The sequence below is a fragment of the Hyperolius riggenbachi genome, chromosome 4, assembly GCF_040937935.1.
Source record: "Hyperolius riggenbachi isolate aHypRig1 chromosome 4, aHypRig1.pri, whole genome shotgun sequence".
Classification (NCBI taxonomy): domain Eukaryota; kingdom Metazoa; phylum Chordata; class Amphibia; order Anura; family Hyperoliidae; genus Hyperolius; species Hyperolius riggenbachi.
In genome coordinates this window covers 432,427,760-432,445,295 of record NC_090649.1, presented here as the reverse complement: position 1 = coordinate 432,445,295, position 17,536 = coordinate 432,427,760, and positions in this window count along the sequence as shown.

The window sequence follows — 17,536 nt, the reverse complement described above, 5'->3', positions numbered from 1 at the left end:
AGTTTATAGACATCTTCCTGGATAGACTCAATTTAGGATGGATGATTGGCCAAGGTTGTGAGTAGCATTTTCTTTATTACATGTATAGTAAGTATTCTAGAGCAATAATTACGTGTTTAAAAATGTTATTCCACTGTACTGCTGTAATATCTTTTTAGATGCTTGTAGTATTTTTCTGTGCATTTTGAAGTGTTTATTGAGTGATGTATTTAAATTGTAGTGTACTGCATGTTGTTTTTTGTGTAAAAGATGTTTTGCAGCATACTTCGTCCATAGATGTGGAACATTTAAGAGATTTATTAGGTGAACATTTGGAAAATCGCTTTTATGAAAATTGCCGACAGCACCGCATACATGCAAGAGTACAAAAGACATGATAGCACCATCGGCTACAGCATGAGAAATGCAGAACTTTTTTGTTTGAAAACTGAGACATGGCGTCCCAAGTTTATAGACCTCTTTCCTGGATAGACTCGACTTAAGATGGATGATTGGCCCAGGTTGTGAGTAGCATTTTTCTAAATACATGTATAGGAAACATTCTAGACTAATAATTATATGTGTAGAAATGTTATGCTACAGTACTGCTGTAATATACTGTCAGATGCATTAAGTTTTTTTTGTGTGTTTAGAAGTGCTTGTTGAGTGATGTATTTAAATTGTCACTTCCTGCTTTGCTGGTGGCCAGACAGGGGACATCGTGTACTAACGCGGTGTTCCCCGAAGGCCAGTTTTTGGTGGTGCAACAGGTGCAACGCACTGCACTGCTGAATCCAATTTACAGTGTGAAACCAGCCTAAACGGTTCACAACCATATGTAACCTGCTTAGTACCAGTTTGGTTGGTGTTTGGTGTGGCTGAAGGGGAGGAGGAGGCCACAGGTAAAGCTTACGTGTATATTTAAATCACTTTAAATATACCCCTGAGTTTTACTCTGCAGGTTGCATTACTTTGTTATTGAATGTTGAATTGTGTCTGTATAGCTGACAGTTCAGTGTTTCACGATTCTTTTTTTAAAGTTGTAGTGTACTGTATGTTTTTTTATACAAGATGTTTTGCAGTATATTTCCTCCATAGATGTGGAACATTTCAGAGATGCGCTGGGTGAACATTTGGAAAAAAATGTTTTTAGGAAAATAGACGACAGCACCGCATACATTCAAGAAAATACAACAGACGGGACAACACAATCGAATATAGCATTAGAAATGCGGACCTTTTGGTGGAAAACAGAGACATGGCATCTCAAGTTTATAGACATCTTTCCTGGATAGACTCAATTTAGGATGGATGATTGGCCCAGGTTGTGAGTAGCATTTTCTTTATTACATGTACAGTAAGTATTCTACAATAATAATTACGTGTTTAAAAATGTTATTCCACTGTACTGCTGTAATATCTTTTTAGATGCTTGTAGTATTTTTCTGTGCATTTAGAAGTGTTTATTGAGTGATGTATTTAAATTGTAGTGTACTGCATGTTGTTTTTTGTGTACCATATTTTTGGCAGCATATTTCCTCCATAGGACGTGAAACATCTAAGAGGTTCACTAGGTGAATATTTGGAAAAAAATGTTTTTATAAAAAATAGACGACAGCACCGCATACATTCAAGACAATTCAACAGACAGGATAACACCATCGGATATAGCATGAGAAATGCGGACCTTTTGGTGGAAAACAGAGACATGGCATCCCAAGTTTATGGACATCTTCCTGGATAGACTCAATTTAGGATGGATGATTGGCCCAGGTTGTGAGTAGCATTTTCTTTATTACATGTATAGTAAGTATTCTAGAGTAATAATTACGTGTTTAAAAATGTTATTCCACTTTACTGCTGTAATATCTTTTTAGATGCTTGTAGTATTTTTCTGTGCATTTAGAAGTGTTTATTCAGTGATGTCTTTAAATTGTAGTGTACTGCATGTTGTTTTTTGTGTAAAAGATGTTTTGCAGCATACTTCGTCCATAGATGTGGAACATTTAAGAGATTTATTAGGTGAACATTTGGAAAATCGCTTTTATGAAAATTGCCGACAGCACCGCATACATGCAATAGTACAAAAGACATGATAGCACCATCGGGTACAGCATGAGAAATGCGGAACTTTTTTGTTTGAAAACCGAGACATGGCGTCCCAAGTTTATAGACATCTTTCCTGGATAGACTCGACTTAAGATGGATGATTGGCCCAGGTTGTGAGTAGCATTTTCTTTATTACATGTACAGTAAGTATTCTAGAATAATAATTACGTGTTTAAAAATGTTATTCCACTGTACTGCCGTAATATCTTTTTAGATGCTTGTAGTATTTTTCTGTGCATTTAGAAGTGTTTATTGAGTGATGTATTTAAATTGTAGTGTACTGCATGTTGTTTTTTGTGTACCATATTTTTGGCAGCATATTTCCTCCATAGGACGTGAAACATCTAAGAGGTTCACTAGGTGAATATTTGGAAAAAAAATGTTTTTATAAAAAATAGACGACAGCACCGCATACATTCAAGACAATTCAACAGACAGGATAACACCATCGGATATAGCATGAGAAATGCGGACCTTTTGGTGGAAAACAGAGACATGGCATCCCAAGTTTATAGACATCTTCCTGGATAGACTCAATTTAGGATGGATGATTGGCCCAGGTTGTGAGTAGCATTTTCTTTATTACATGTATAGTAAGTATTCTAGAGTAATAATTACGTGTTTAAAAATGTTATTCCACTTTACTGCTGTAATATCTTTTTAGATGCTTGTAGTATTTTTCTGTGCATTTTGAAGTGTTTATTGAGTGATGTATTTAAATTGTAGTATACTGCATGTTGTTTTTTGTGTACAAGATGTTTTGCAGCATACTTCGTCCATAGGATGTGAAACATCTAAGAGGTTCACTAGGTGAATATTTGGAAAAAAAATGTTTTTATAAAAAATAGATGACAGCACCGCATACATTCAAGACAATTCAACAGACAGGATAACATCATCGGATATAGCATGAGAAATGCGGACCTTTTGGTGGAAAACAGAGACATGGCATCCCAAGTTTATAGACATCTTCCTGGATAGACTCAATTTAGGATGGATGATTGGCCAAGGTTGTGAGTAGCATTTTCTTTATTACATGTATAGTAAGTATTCTAGAGTAATAATTACGTGTTTAAAAATGTTATTCCACTGTACTGCTGTAATATCTTTTTAGATGCTTGTAGTATTTTTCTGTGCATTTTGAAGTGTTTATTGAGTGATGTATTTAAATTGTAGTGTACTGCATGTTGTTTTTTGTGTAAAAGATGTTTTGCAGCATACTTCGTCCATAGATGTGGAACATTTAAGAGATTTATTAGGTGAACATTTGGAAAATCGCTTTTATGAAAATTGCCGACAGCACCGCATACATGCAAGAGTACAAAAGACATGATAGCACCATCGGGTACAGCATGAGAAATGCGGAACTTTTTTGTTTGAAAACTGAGACATGGCGTCCCAAGTTTATAGACCTCTTTCCTGGATAGACTCGACTTAAGATGGATGATTGGCCCAGGTTGTGAGTAGCATTTTTCTGAATACGTGTATAGGAAACATTCTAGACTAATAATTATATGTGTAGAAATGTTATGCTACAGTACTGCTGTAATATACTGTCAGATGCATTAAGTTTTTTTTGTGTGTTTAGAAGTGCTTGTTGAGTGATGTATTTAAATTGTCACTTCCTGCTTTGCTGGTGGCCAGACAGGGGACATCGTGTACTAACGCGGTGTTCCCCGAAGGCCAGTTTTTGGTGGTGCAACAGGTGCAACGCACTGCACTGCTGAATCCAATTTACAGTGTGAAACCAGCCTAAACGGTTCACAACCATATGTAACCTGCTTAGTACCAGTTTGGTTGGTGTTTGGTGTGGCTGAAGGGGAGGAGGAGGCCACAGGTAAAGCTTACGTGTATATTTAAATCACTTTAAATATACCCCTGAGTTTTACTCTGCAGGTTGCATTACTTTGTTATTGAATGTTGAATTGTGTCTGTATAGCTGACAGTTCAGTGTTTCACGATTCTTTTTTTAAGTTGTAGTGTACTGTATGTTTTTTTTGTACAAGATGTTTTGCAGTATATTTCCTCCATAGATGTGGAACATTTCAGAGATGCGCTGGGTGAACATTTGGAAAAAAATGTTTTTAGGAAAATAGACGACAGCACCGCATACATTCAAGAAAATACAACAGACGGGACAACACAATCGAATATAGCATTAGAAATGCGGACCTTTTGGTGGAAAACAGAGACATGGCATCTCAAGTTTATAGACATCTTTCCTGGATAGACTCAATTTAGGATGGATGATTGGCCCAGGTTGTGAGTAGCATTTTCTTTATTACATGTACAGTAAGTATTCTACAATAATAATTACGTGTTTAAAAATGTTATTCCACTGTACTGCTGTAATATCTTTTTAGATGCTTGTAGTATTTTTCTGTGCATTTAGAAGTGTTTATTGAGTGATGTATTTAAATTGTAGTGTACTGCATGTTGTTTTTTGTGTACCATATTTTTGGCAGCATATTTCCTCCATAGGACGTGAAACATCTAAGAGGTTCACTAGGTGAATATTTGGAAAAAAAATGTTTTTATAAAAAATAGACGACAGCACCGCATACATTCAAGACAATTCAACAGACAGGATAACACCATCGGATATAGCATGAGAAATGCGGACCTTTTGGTGGAAAACAGAGACATGGCATCCCAAGTTTATGGACATCTTCCTGGATAGACTCAATTTAGGATGGATGATTGGCCCAGGTTGTGAGTAGCATTTTCTTTATTACATGTATAGTAAGTATTCTAGAGTAATAATTACGTGTTTAAAAATGTTATTTCACTGTACTGCTGTAATATCTTTTTAGATGCTTGTAGTATTTTTCTGTGCATTTTGAAGTGTTTATTGAGTGATGTATTTAAATTGTAGTGTACTGCATGTTGTTTTTTGTGTAAAAGATGTTTTGCAGCATACTTCGTCCATAGATGTGGAACATTTAAGAGATTCATTAGGTGAACATTTGGAAAAATCGCTTTTATGAAAATTGCCGACAGCACCGCATACATGCAAGAGTACAAAAGAGATGATAGCACCATCGGGTACAGCATGAGAAATGCGGAACTTTTTTGTTTGAAAACTGAGACATGGCGTCCCAACTTTATAGACCTCTTGCCTGGATGGACTCGACTTAAGATAGATGATTGGCCCAGGTTGTGAGTAGCATTTTTCTAAATACATGTATAGGAAACATTCCAGACTAATAATTATATGTGTAGAAATGTTATGCTACTGTACTGCTGTAATATACTGTCAGATGCATTAAGTTTTTTTTTGTGTTTAGAAGTGCTTGTTGATTGATGTATTTAAATTGTCACTTCCTGCTTTGCTGGTGGCCAGACAGGGGACATCGTGTACTAACGCGGTGTTTCCCGAAGGCCAGTTTTTGGTGGTGAAACAGGTGCAACGCACTGCACTGCTGACACCAATTTACAGTGTGAAACCAGCCTAAACGGTTCACAACCATATGTAACCTGCTTAGTACCAGTTTGGTTGGTGTTTGGTGTGGCTGAAGGGGAGGAGGAGGCCACAGGTACTCTGCAGGTTGCATTACTTTGTTATTGAATGTTGAATTGTGTCTGTATAGCTGACAGTTCAGTGTTTCACGATTCTTTTTTATAGTTGTAGTGTACTGTATGTTTTTTTTGTACAAGATGTTTTGCAGTATATTTCCTCCATAGATGTGGAACATTTCAGAGATGCGCTGGGTGAACATTTGGAAAAAAATGTTTTTTGGAAAATAGACGACAGCACCGCATACATTCAAGAAAATACAACAGACGGGATAACACCATCAGATATAGCATTAGAAATGCGGTCCTTTTGGTGGAAAACAGAGACATGGCATCTCAAGTTTATAGACATCTTTCCTGGATAGACTCAATTTAGGATGGATGATTGGCCCAGGTTGTGAGTAGCATTTTCTTTATTACATGTATAATAAGTATTCTAGAGTAATAAGTACGTGTTTAAAAATGTTATTCCACTGTACTGCTGTAATATCTTTTAAGATGCTTGTAGTATTTCTCTGTGCATTTAGAAGTGTTTATTGAGTGATGTATTTAAATTGTAGTGTACTGCATGTTGTTTTTTGTGTAAAAGATGTTTTGCAGCATACTTCGTCCATAGATGTGGAACATTTAAGAGATTCATTAGGTGAACATTTGGAAAAAACGCTTTTATGAAAATTGCCGACAGCACCGCATACATGCAAGAGTACAAAAGAGATGATAGCACCATCAGGTACAGCATGAGAAATGCGGAACTTTTTTGTTTGAAAACTGAGACATGGCGTCCCAACTTTATAGACCTCTTGCCTGGATGGACTCGACTTAAGATGGATGATTGGCCCAGGTTGTGAGTAGCATTTTTCTAAATACATGTATAGGAAACATTCTAGGCTAATAATTATACGTGTAGAAATGTTATGCTACTGTCCTGCTGTAATATACTGTCAGATGCATTACGTTTTTTTGTGTGTTTAGAAGTGCTTGTTGATTGATGTATTTAAATTTTCACTTCCTGCTTTGCTGGTGGCCAGACAGGGGACATCGTGTACTAGCGCAGTGTTCCCTGAAGGCCAGTTTTTGGTAGTGCAACAGGTGCAACGCACTGCACTGCTGATGCCAATTTACAGTGTGAAACCAGCCTAAACGGTTCACAACCATATGTAACCTGCTTAGTACCAGTTTGGTTGGTGTTTGGTGTGGCTGAAGGGTAGGAGGAGGCCACAGGTAAAGCTTACGTGTATATTTAAATCACTTTAAATATGCCCCTGAGTTTTACTCTGCAGGTTGCATTACTTTGTTATTGAATGTTGAATTGTGTCTGTATAGCTGACAGTTCAGTGTTTCACGATTCTTTTTTATAGTTGTAGTGTACTGTATGTTTTTTTTGTACAAGATGTTTTGCAGTATATTTCCTCCATAGATGTGGAACATTTCAGAGATGCACTGGGTGAACATTTGGAAAAAAATGTTTTTAAGAAAATAGACGACAGCACCGCATACATTCAAGAAAATACAACAGACGGGATAACACCATCGGATATAGCATTAGAAATGTGGACCTTTTGGTGGAAAACAGAGACATGGCATCTCAAGTTTATAGACATCTTTCCTGGATAGACTCAATTTAGGATGGATGATTGGCCCAGGTTGTGAGTAGCATTTTCTTTATTACCTGTATAGTAAATATTCTAGAGTAATAATTACGTGTTTAAAAATGTTATTCCACTGTACTGCTGTAATATCTTTTTAGATGCTTGTAGTATTTTTCTGCGCATTTAGAAGTGTTTATTGAGTGATGTATTTAAATTGTAGTGTACTGCATGTTGTTTTTTGTGTACCATATTTTTGGCAGCATATTTCCTCCATAGGACATAAAACATCTAAGAGGTTCACTAGGTGAATATTTGGAAAAAAATGTTTTTATAAAAAATAGACGACGGCACCGCATACATTCAAGAAAATTCAACAGACAGGATAACACCATCGGATATAGCATGAGAAATGTGGACCTTTTGGTGGAAAACAGAGACATGGCATCCCAAGTTTATAGAAATCTTTCCTGGATAGACTCAATTTAGGATGGATGATTGGCCCAGGTTGTGAGTAGAATTTTCTTTATTACATGTATAGTAAGTATTCTAGAGTAATAAGTACGTGTTTAAAAATGTTATTCCACTTTACTGCTGTAATATCTTTTTAGATGCTTGTAGTATTTTTCTGTGCATTTAGAAGTGTTTATTGAGTGATGTATTTAAATTGTAGTGTACTGCATGTTGTTTTTTGTGTAAAAGATGTTTTGCAGCATACTTCGTCCATAGATGTGGAACATTTAAGAGATTTATTAGGTGAACATTTGGAAAAATCGCTTTTATGAAAATTGCCGACAGCACCGCATACATACAAGAGTACAAAAGAGATGATAGCACCATCGGGTACAGCATGAGAAATGCGGAACTTTTTGTTTGAAAACTGAGACATGGCGTCCCAACTTTATAGACCTTTTGCCTGGATGGACTCGACTTAAGATGGATGATTGGCCCAGGTTGTGAGTAGCATTTTTCTAAATACATGTATAGGAAACATTCTAGACTAATAATTATACGTGTAGAAATGTTATGCTACTGTACTGCTGTAATATACTGTCAGATGTATTAAGTTTTTTTGTGTGTTTAGAAGTGCTTGTTGATTGATGTATTTAAATTGTCACTTCCTGCTTTGCTGGTGGCCAGACAGGGAACATTGTTTACTAATGCGGTGTTCCCTGAAGGCCTGTTTTTGGTGGTGCAACAGGTGCAACGCACTGCACTGCTGACGTCAATTTACAGTGTGAAACCAGCCTAAATGGTTCACAACCATATGTAACCTGCTTAGTACCACTTTGGTTGGTGTTTGGTGTGGCTGAAGGGGAGAAGGAGGCCATAAGTAAAGCTTACGGGTATATGTAAATCACTTTAAATATGCCCCTAAGTTTTACTCTGCAGGTTGCATAACTGTGTTATTGAATGTTGAATTGTGTCTGTATAGCTGCCAGTTTAGTGTTTCACCATTCTTTTTTTAAAGTTGTAGTGTACTGTATGTTTTTTTGTACAAGATGTTTTGCAGCATATTTCCTCCATAGGACGTGGAATATCTAAGAGGTTCACTAGTTGAATATTCGCAAAAAAATGTTTTTATGAAAATAGATGACAGCACTGCATACATGCAATAAAGTGCAACAGACAGGATAACACCATCAGATAAAGCATGAGAAATGCGGACCTTTTGGTGGAAAACAGAGACATGGCATCCCAGGTTTATAGACATCTTTCCTGGATAGACTCAATTTAGGATGGATGATTGGCCCAGGTTGTGAGTAGCATTTTCTTTATTACATGTATAGTAAGTATTCTAGAGTAATAATTACCTGTTTAAAAATGTTATTCCACTTTACTGCTGTAATATCTTTTTAGAGACCTGTAGTATTTTTCTGTCCATTTTGAAGTGTTTATTGAGTGATGTATTTAAATTGTAGTATACTGCATGTTGTTTTTTGTGTACAAGATGTTTTGCAGCATACTTCGTCCATAGATGTGGAATATTTAAGAGATTCATTAGGTGAACATTTGGAAAAATCGCTTTTATGAAAATTGCCGACAGCACCGCATACATGCAATAGTACAAAAGAGATGATAGCACCATCGGGTACAGCATGAGAAATGCGGAACTTTTTTGTTTGAAAACTGAGACATGGCGTCCCAACTTTATAGACCTCTTGACTGAATGGACTCGACTTAAGATGGATGAGTGGCCCAGGTTGTGAGTAGCATTTTCTTTATTACATGTATAGTACGTATTATAGAGAAATAATTACGTGTTTAAAAATGTTATTCCACTCTACTGCTGTAATATATTTTTAGATGCTTGTAGTATTTTTCTGTGCATTTAAAAGTGTTTATTGAGTGATGTATTTAAATTGTAGTGTACTGCAAGTTGTTTTTTGTGTACCATATTTTTGGCAGCATATTTCCTCCATAGGACGTAAAACATCTAAGAGGTTCACTAGGTGAACATTTGGAAAAAATGTTTTTATGAAAATTGCCGACAGCACCGCATACATGCAAGAAAATACAACAGACGGGATAGCACCATCGGATATAGCATGAGAAATGCGGAACTTTTGTTAGAAAACTGAGACATGGCGTCCCAACTTTATAGACCTCTCGCCTGCATGGACTCGACTTAAGATGGATGATTGGCCCAGGTTGTGAGTAGCATTTTTCTAAATACATGTATAGGTAACATTCTAGACTAATAACTATATGTGTAGAAATGTTATGCTACTGTACTGCTGTAATATACTGTCAGATGTATTAAGTTTTTTTGTGTGTTTAGAAGTGCTTGTTGATTGATGTATTTAAATTGTCACTTCCTGCTTTGCTGGTGGCCAGACAGGGAACATTGTTTACTAATGCGGTGTTCCCTGAAGGCCTGTTTTTGGTGGTGCAACAGGTGCAACGCACTGCACTGCTGACATCAATTTACAGTGTGAAACCAGCCTAAATGGTTCACAACCATATGTAACCTGCTTAGTACCACTTTGGTTGGTGTTTGGTGTGGCTGAAGGGGAGAAGGAGGCCATAAGTAAAGCTTACGGGTATATGTAAATCACTTTAAATATGCCCCTATGTTTTACTCTGCAGGTTGCATAACTTTGTTATTGAATGTTGAATTGTGTCTGTATAGCTGCCAGTTTAGTGTTTCACCATTCTTTTTTTAAAGTTGTAGTGTACTGTATGTTTTTCTTGTACAGGATGTTTTGCAGCATATTTCCTCCATAGGACGTGAAACATCTAAGAGGTTCACTAGTTGAATATTCACAAAAAATGTTTTTATGAAAATAGATGACAGCACTGCATACATGCAATAAAGTGCAACAGACAGGATAACACCATCAGATATAGCATGAGAAATGCGGACCTTTTGGTGGAAAACAGAGACATGGCATCCCAGGTTTATAGACATCTTTCCTGGATGGACTCTCTTTAGGATAGATGATTGGCCCAGGTTGTGAGTAGCATTTTCTTTATTACATATATAGTAAGTATTCTAGAGTAATAATTACGTGTTTGAAAATGTTATGCCACTGTACTGCTGTAATATCATTTCAGATGTTTGTAGTATTTTTTTGCAGTACTAGTGTTTATTGTTTATTGACTGTTAATTTTAAATGTTAGTGTACTCCATGTTTTTTTTTTTTTTTTTTTTTTATTGCACTAGATTTTTTGCAGCATATTTCCTGCTTAGATGTGGATCATTTGAAAGATTTGCTACGTGAACATTTGGAAAATTGCTTTTTTACGAAAACTGATGACAGCACCACATACATGCAAGAGAAAAGAATGTGGACTTTTTGGGTGAAAACATGTCATCCCAAGTTTAGAGATTTCTTTCCTGGATGAATTCAATTTGGGATGGATGATCTATGGATGATGGATGGCCCAGGTTATGAGTAGCAGTTTTTTTAAATACATGCATAAGAAGCATGCTAAACTAATAATTACATATTTAAAAATGTTTACTACTGTACTGCTGTAATGCTGTAATATCTTGTCAGATGCCTTAAGTATTTTTTTATTGATTTGATTGATTATTTTAAATGTTGGTGTACTGTATGTTGTTTTTGTGTGCACAATGTTTTTTGGAGCATCTTTCCTCCATAGATGTACCAGTACTTAGTACCAGTTTGGTTGGTGTTTGGTGTGGCTGTAGGGGAGGAGGAGGCCATAGATAAAGTTTAGGGGTATATTTAAATCACTTTAAATATGCCCCTGAGTTTTACTCAGCAGGTTGCAACACTTTGCTAATGAATGTTGAATTGTGTCTGTATACCTGTCAGTTTAGCATTTTGCCATTCTTTTGTTAAAGTTGTGGTTTACTGTATGTGTTTTTTCTGTACATGATGTTTTGCAGCATATTTCCTCCACAGATGGGGAACATTTAAAATATTCGCTTGGTTAACATTTGGAAAAATCGCTTTCATGAAAATTGGCGACAGCACCTCATACATGCAAGAGACTACAAAAGAAGGGACAACACCATTGGATGCAGCACAAGAAATGCTGACATTTTGGTAGAAAACAGAGACATGCCATCCCAAGTTTAGAGACCTCTTGCCTGGATGGACTCAATTTGGGATGGATCATTGGCCCAGGTTGTTAGTAGCATTTTTCTAAATATGTGCATAGGAAGCATTTATTCTAAACTAATAATTACATGTTTAAAAATGTTGTGCTACTATACTGCTGTAATATCTTGTCAGTTGTTTGAAGTATTTTTTTTGCCTTTAGAAGTGTTTATTGATTGATCATTTAAAATTTTAGTGTACTGTATCTTGTGCACAAGATTATTTGCAGCATATTCCCTCCATAGACGTGGAACATTTAAGACGTTCACTAGGTAAACATTAGGAAGTCAAGTGACAGGCAGCCTATTGGGCCAATCAATATGTGGGAATCTCACTCTACAAAGTCACTGGACCTGACAGGGTCCTAAGTGAGACAATTGGAGCAGCTGTTTGTTTTTGGGTAGCGCAAGAAGTTAGTGCATGCTACAGCAGTAGCGTGCACTACTTCGAAAATGTTACTTGCACTGCCACACTAAAGCTGCGCTGCTTGAGCAGTGTAGCTTAGTGAATCACATCCTACTGATTTGTCTGTGAGCCAGATGTAGCCATCAAAAGAGCCACATCTGGCTCCCAAGTCATAGATTTCCTACCCCCATCCTAAAAGCTTAAGCGGTTAAAATGTTATGTTAGTATTCTGTTATAATATCTTGCCAGTTACATTATATATTGTATTTTAGGTGTTTGGAGGTGTTTTTTTATATTGTCAATGCGGTTATATAACAGTTATTAAGCAAGACATATAGATGGTAACAGTCATTCTCCTGAACGGTTGACAGCCATATGTAACCTGCTTAGTACCAGTTTGGTTGGTGTTTGGTGTGGCTGTAGGGGAGGAGGAGGCCATAGGTAAAGCTTATATGCCCCTGAGTTTTACTCTGCAGGTTGCATTACTTTGTTATTGAAAGTTGAATTGTGTCTGTATAGCTGCCAGTTTAGCGTTTCACCATTCTTTTGTTAGGGCCCATTTCCCATGTCTCTCAACTGCGTTGTAGGGTGATTGGCAAGTTCGAGCAAAAATTACTTCAACCTGAACTTTACTGGATATATAAATAGCGTATCAAGCACCCGATGGGTCTCAATGAGCATATTGTGATTAATGATTTTCATAGATTGTGGATACTTGCTGTTTTTATTTTAGTGAGTTACTGCCACTTTGAATATTAGCGTTTTTGTAACATCCTATCTCAGATTCTGTATAGTATATTGTAAATAGCTTTATGTGTATATATATTAATTTGTTATCTTTTGCATCTAATTGTGCTTGATTTGGTCCTCACACTGCTATACGTCATGCCAGCTACCTGCATCTTGTTATGCTGCTGCTTGCCAAGTAGGATCTAATGCAGACCAGTCTCTTCCCTTTAGCTATGTTGCTGCCCACTTGTCCCCATGACAACGGCAGCTGGTGAAGCGAGTACGGCGGTCTTGTTAACCGCTTCCGCCCACCGCTGCCATGGAGACATTTGGGTAAGCATGTGACCTGATGAAGCCAACCCTGTCACTGGGCCGGCCCCGGTGTGACAGCAAACCCCAACTTATGCTGTAGCGCGCTGGGCCCATTTAGTCTCTACTTAAAGTGTGGATTAACCACTTGCCAACCGCGCACTCATACCGCACGTCGGCAAAGTGACAGCTGCAGGACCAGCGACGCAGTTCTGCGTCGCCGGCTGCAGGCTAATTAATCAGGAAGCAGCCGCTCGCGCGAGCGGCTGCTTCCTGTCAATTCACGGCGGGGGGCTCCGTGAATAGCCTGCGGGCCGCCGATCGCGGCTCGCAGGCTAAATGTTAACACAAGCGGATATAATCCGCTTTGTTTACATTCGTACAACGCTGCTAACAGTAGCAGCGTTGTACCAGATCAGCGATCTCTGGCCAATCAGCGGCCGGGGATCGCTGTCACATGACAGGCAGGAGCCTGTTAGAGGCTGCACAGGACAGATCCGTTCCTGTGCAGCCTCGGATCTCTGGGGAAGGGAGGGGGGAGAGGGAGGGGGGAATTTCGCCGCAGAGGGGGGCTTTGAGGTGCCCCCCCCCCGCAACACCCAGGCAGGCAGGAGCGATCAGACCCCCCCAGCACATCATCCCCCTAGTGGGGAAAAAAGGGGGGCGATCTGGTCGCTCTGCCTGCACCCTGATCTGTGCTGGGGGCTGCACAGCCCACCCAGCACAGATCAGCTAAAACAGCGCTGGTCCTTAAGGGGGGGTAAAGGGTGGGTCCTCAAGTGGTTAAGCGGACGCTGCCTCTCCTCCCCCTTGCTTTGGTCGCCATATCGCTGCAATACCCATTGATATAGGAGCCGTTCCAAAATGCCGAAGTCTGGGTAACACTTAGAGCCTGGGTGCCCAATAGGTCAGTTGCGATCTACTGATAGATTGCAACTGCCTGCTGAGTAGATTGCAGCCACCTGGCCATGTCCTGTCATAATCTGTAGCTGCACGGCTGCAGCTCTCAGATTCTGCTACCTTAGCAGCATCATTGAGAAGAGGGAAGAGGTGCGGCTAAATTGGAGGCGCAGCTGAAGGGTAGAGGAGCAAATGAGGAGACAGGTCTCCTCCCCTCCAGGCTGCCAGCGTGCGCAGCGTCTTCTCCCCTCCAGGCTGCAAGGCAAGTGAGAGCAATGTGGGCAAATAGCTTCAGGAGAATTCTGAAGCTATTTGCTATGTTTGAAAGGGGGAGGATTGACCTGCCGGGATAAGGAGGGGGGTTCAGGACATGTAGGGGAGAAGACTCATGCTGCTGCTATTTGCTAGGCTTTGGTAGGGGAGGGGGGAGGGGGTTTAAGAAGAATCATTCCTATGTGTGCTGGTGGGGGGGGGGGGGGTGGCAGGTAAATCTCTTGGACTCTGCTGGTTGTAAAGTAGTTTGTGAGCTGAAGAAGTGTAGGCACCCCTGGCTTAGAGAGTGTCAGTACCTCCTCTCACACCGACTGTTTGCTATGTGCTGACGCTTTGTTACTGATGCCTATACATTGCATATGAGCTAAGAGGACTTTGTCTTTCCTCTGAGTTAGAGCTTGTTCACACTGCAGTCGTTGTCGGCTATTTTTTGCCCGAGTGCGGTTTTTAAAAACGCCCCCCGACCGCGTGGACAATGAATGTCTATGAGCCGGTTCATATCAGCGCGGGTTGTGCGCTGTGCGGCTAGCAAAGCGGTGCGTGGAACATTTTTGAGGTGATTCCGCCTCAATGGAAAGCATAGGAGAAACGCAAAATGCTCACAAAATCACTTTGTGTATCGATTGCATTTGCGTTTTTAAGAATAAATACATTGTATTTATTCTTATCCGGGTCAAAGAGTTCACTTCCTGACTTGCGTTAGGGAGTGAATAACAAAACCGCTCCGAAAAAAACACTTCGAAAACCGCTAAGTACAAAAACGAATCGCCCACCCAAGCGCCGGGAATCAGAAAAAAACAGCCCAACACGGACGGACACGCAAGCCGAACACAATGTGAACAAGGCCTAATTAACATTTTTGAATATTGTACCTTAGTGCTGCACTTTTTGGATACTTTCCACCCTACTTACTTGCTCAGTAGCAATCTTTCTGAAGTCATATTAGTCTTAATATACTGAGCTTGATCAATACTGCCATCCATTGTGTGTGCAGCTCAATGCAATGTGTGCCTGTGCACTGCTGTATTTATGTAAATATGATGTATACACTGTTTGATTGGTACTGATTTATCAGACCAGCTTGCTGTACCTTGCTCAATATAATTTTTACTTGCATTCTCATACATGGTGTGCATGTCCTCTTGTATATAATTTTGTTTGATTAATTTGACACAGCACACAATCGTTCAATTAATTGCTCAGATTAGCTTTTCCCACTAAAAGGTGTGCTATACCTACGTTTCTAGAGAGAGTAAAGGGGCAAATAAACTCGTTGATTTCAGCCTTCGATCGATTCGATTAAATCGATTGATTGAAAATCGATTGCCGATCGATTGGTCATTCGATTTGCGTCCGATTTCGATATATTTGATCTATCTGACACGATGAAGAATATAGGTCAATCTGCTGCTGGTAGCAGACCGATGGCCCATAGAGTTGCATTGGCTCTAATAGTCCAATAATGCATTTACATCTATTTTCAATAGATTTCCAATAGATTAAATATGTTCCTAGTGTGTGGCACACATCAGATAGATTCCTGTCAGATTTGACTTGACAGGCATCTGACAGACATCTATCTCATGGTCGAATCTGCTGTAAATCTATAAGTTTATGGCCACCTTAAGGTAATCTCAGAATGCATGCCATGTAACCTTCATACAAATAAGTCCTTGTCAGGCAGTCATTAGAGATGGCCCAAACGGTTCGCCGGCGAACGGTTCCCGGTGAACTTCCGGGGTTCGCGATCACGTAGAACCACAAACTTTTCCGGAAGTTTGGTTCGCCCCCATAGTGCATCCTGAGGGTCAACTTTGACCCTCTACATCACAGTCAGCAGGCATATTGTAGCCAATCAGGCTACACTCCCTCCTGGAGCCACTCCCCCCTTATAAAAGGCAGGCAGAGCCGGCCATTATACTCACTCGTGTGCCTGCAATAGTGAGAGAAGGGAAAGCTGCTGCAGACTCTCTCATATGGAAAGATTAGTTAGGCTCTTGTAGGCGTCTTAGCTTGCTCCTTGCTGATTCTTATTGCTAATAAAGCACCCCGCAACAGTTCTTTTGAGAGCTAATCTTGTTCTTGTGATCTATTTTTTTTTTGTGTCCCACTGACACTTGTGTTGCATAGACAGCCTTGGTACAGTGGCTTGCAAAAGTATTCGGCCCCCTTGAAGTTTTCCACATTTTGTCACATTACTGCCACAACCATGAATCAATTTTATTGGAATTCCACGTGAAAGACCAATACAAAGTGGTGTACACGTGAGAAGTGGAACGAGAATCATGCATTATTCCGAACATTTTTTACAAATCAATAACTGCAAAGTGGGGTGTGCGTAATTATTCAGCCCCCTGAGTCAATACTTTGTAGAACCACCTTTTGCTGCAATTACAGCTGCCAGTCTTTTAGGGTATGTCTCTACCAGCCTTGCACATATAGAGACTGAAATCCTTGCCCATTCTTCTTTGCAAAACAGCTCCAGCTCAGTCAGATTAGATGGACAGCGTTTGTGAACAGCAGTTTTCAGATCTTGCCACAGATTCTCGATTGGATTTAGATCTGGACTTTGACTGGGCCATTCTAACACATGGATATGTTTTGTTTTAAACCATTCCATTGTTGCCGTGGCTTTATGTTTAGGGTCGTTGTCCTGCTGGAAGGTGAACCTCCGCCCCAGTCTCAAGTCTTTTGCAAGAGGTTTTCTTCCAAGATTGCCCTGTATTTGGCTCCATCCATCTTCCTATCAACTTTGACCAGCTTCCCTGTCCCTGCTGAAGAGAAGCATTCCCAGAGCATGATGCTGCCACCACCATATTTGACAGTCGGGATGGTGTGTTCTGAGTGATGTGCAGTGTTAGTTTTCTGCCACACATAGCGTTTTGCATTTTGGCCAAAAAGTTCCATTTTGGTCTCATCCGACCAGAGCACCTTCTTACACATGTTTGCTGTGTCCCCCACATGGCTTGTGGCAAACTGCAAACGGGACTTCTTATGCTTTTCTGTTAACAATGGCTTTCTTCTTGTCACTCTTCCATAAGAGCCAACTTTGTGCAGTGCACCACTAATAGTTGTCCTATGGACAGATTCCCCCACCTAAGCTGTAGATCTCTGCAGCTCGTCCAGAGTCAAGATGGGCGTCTTGACTGCATTTCT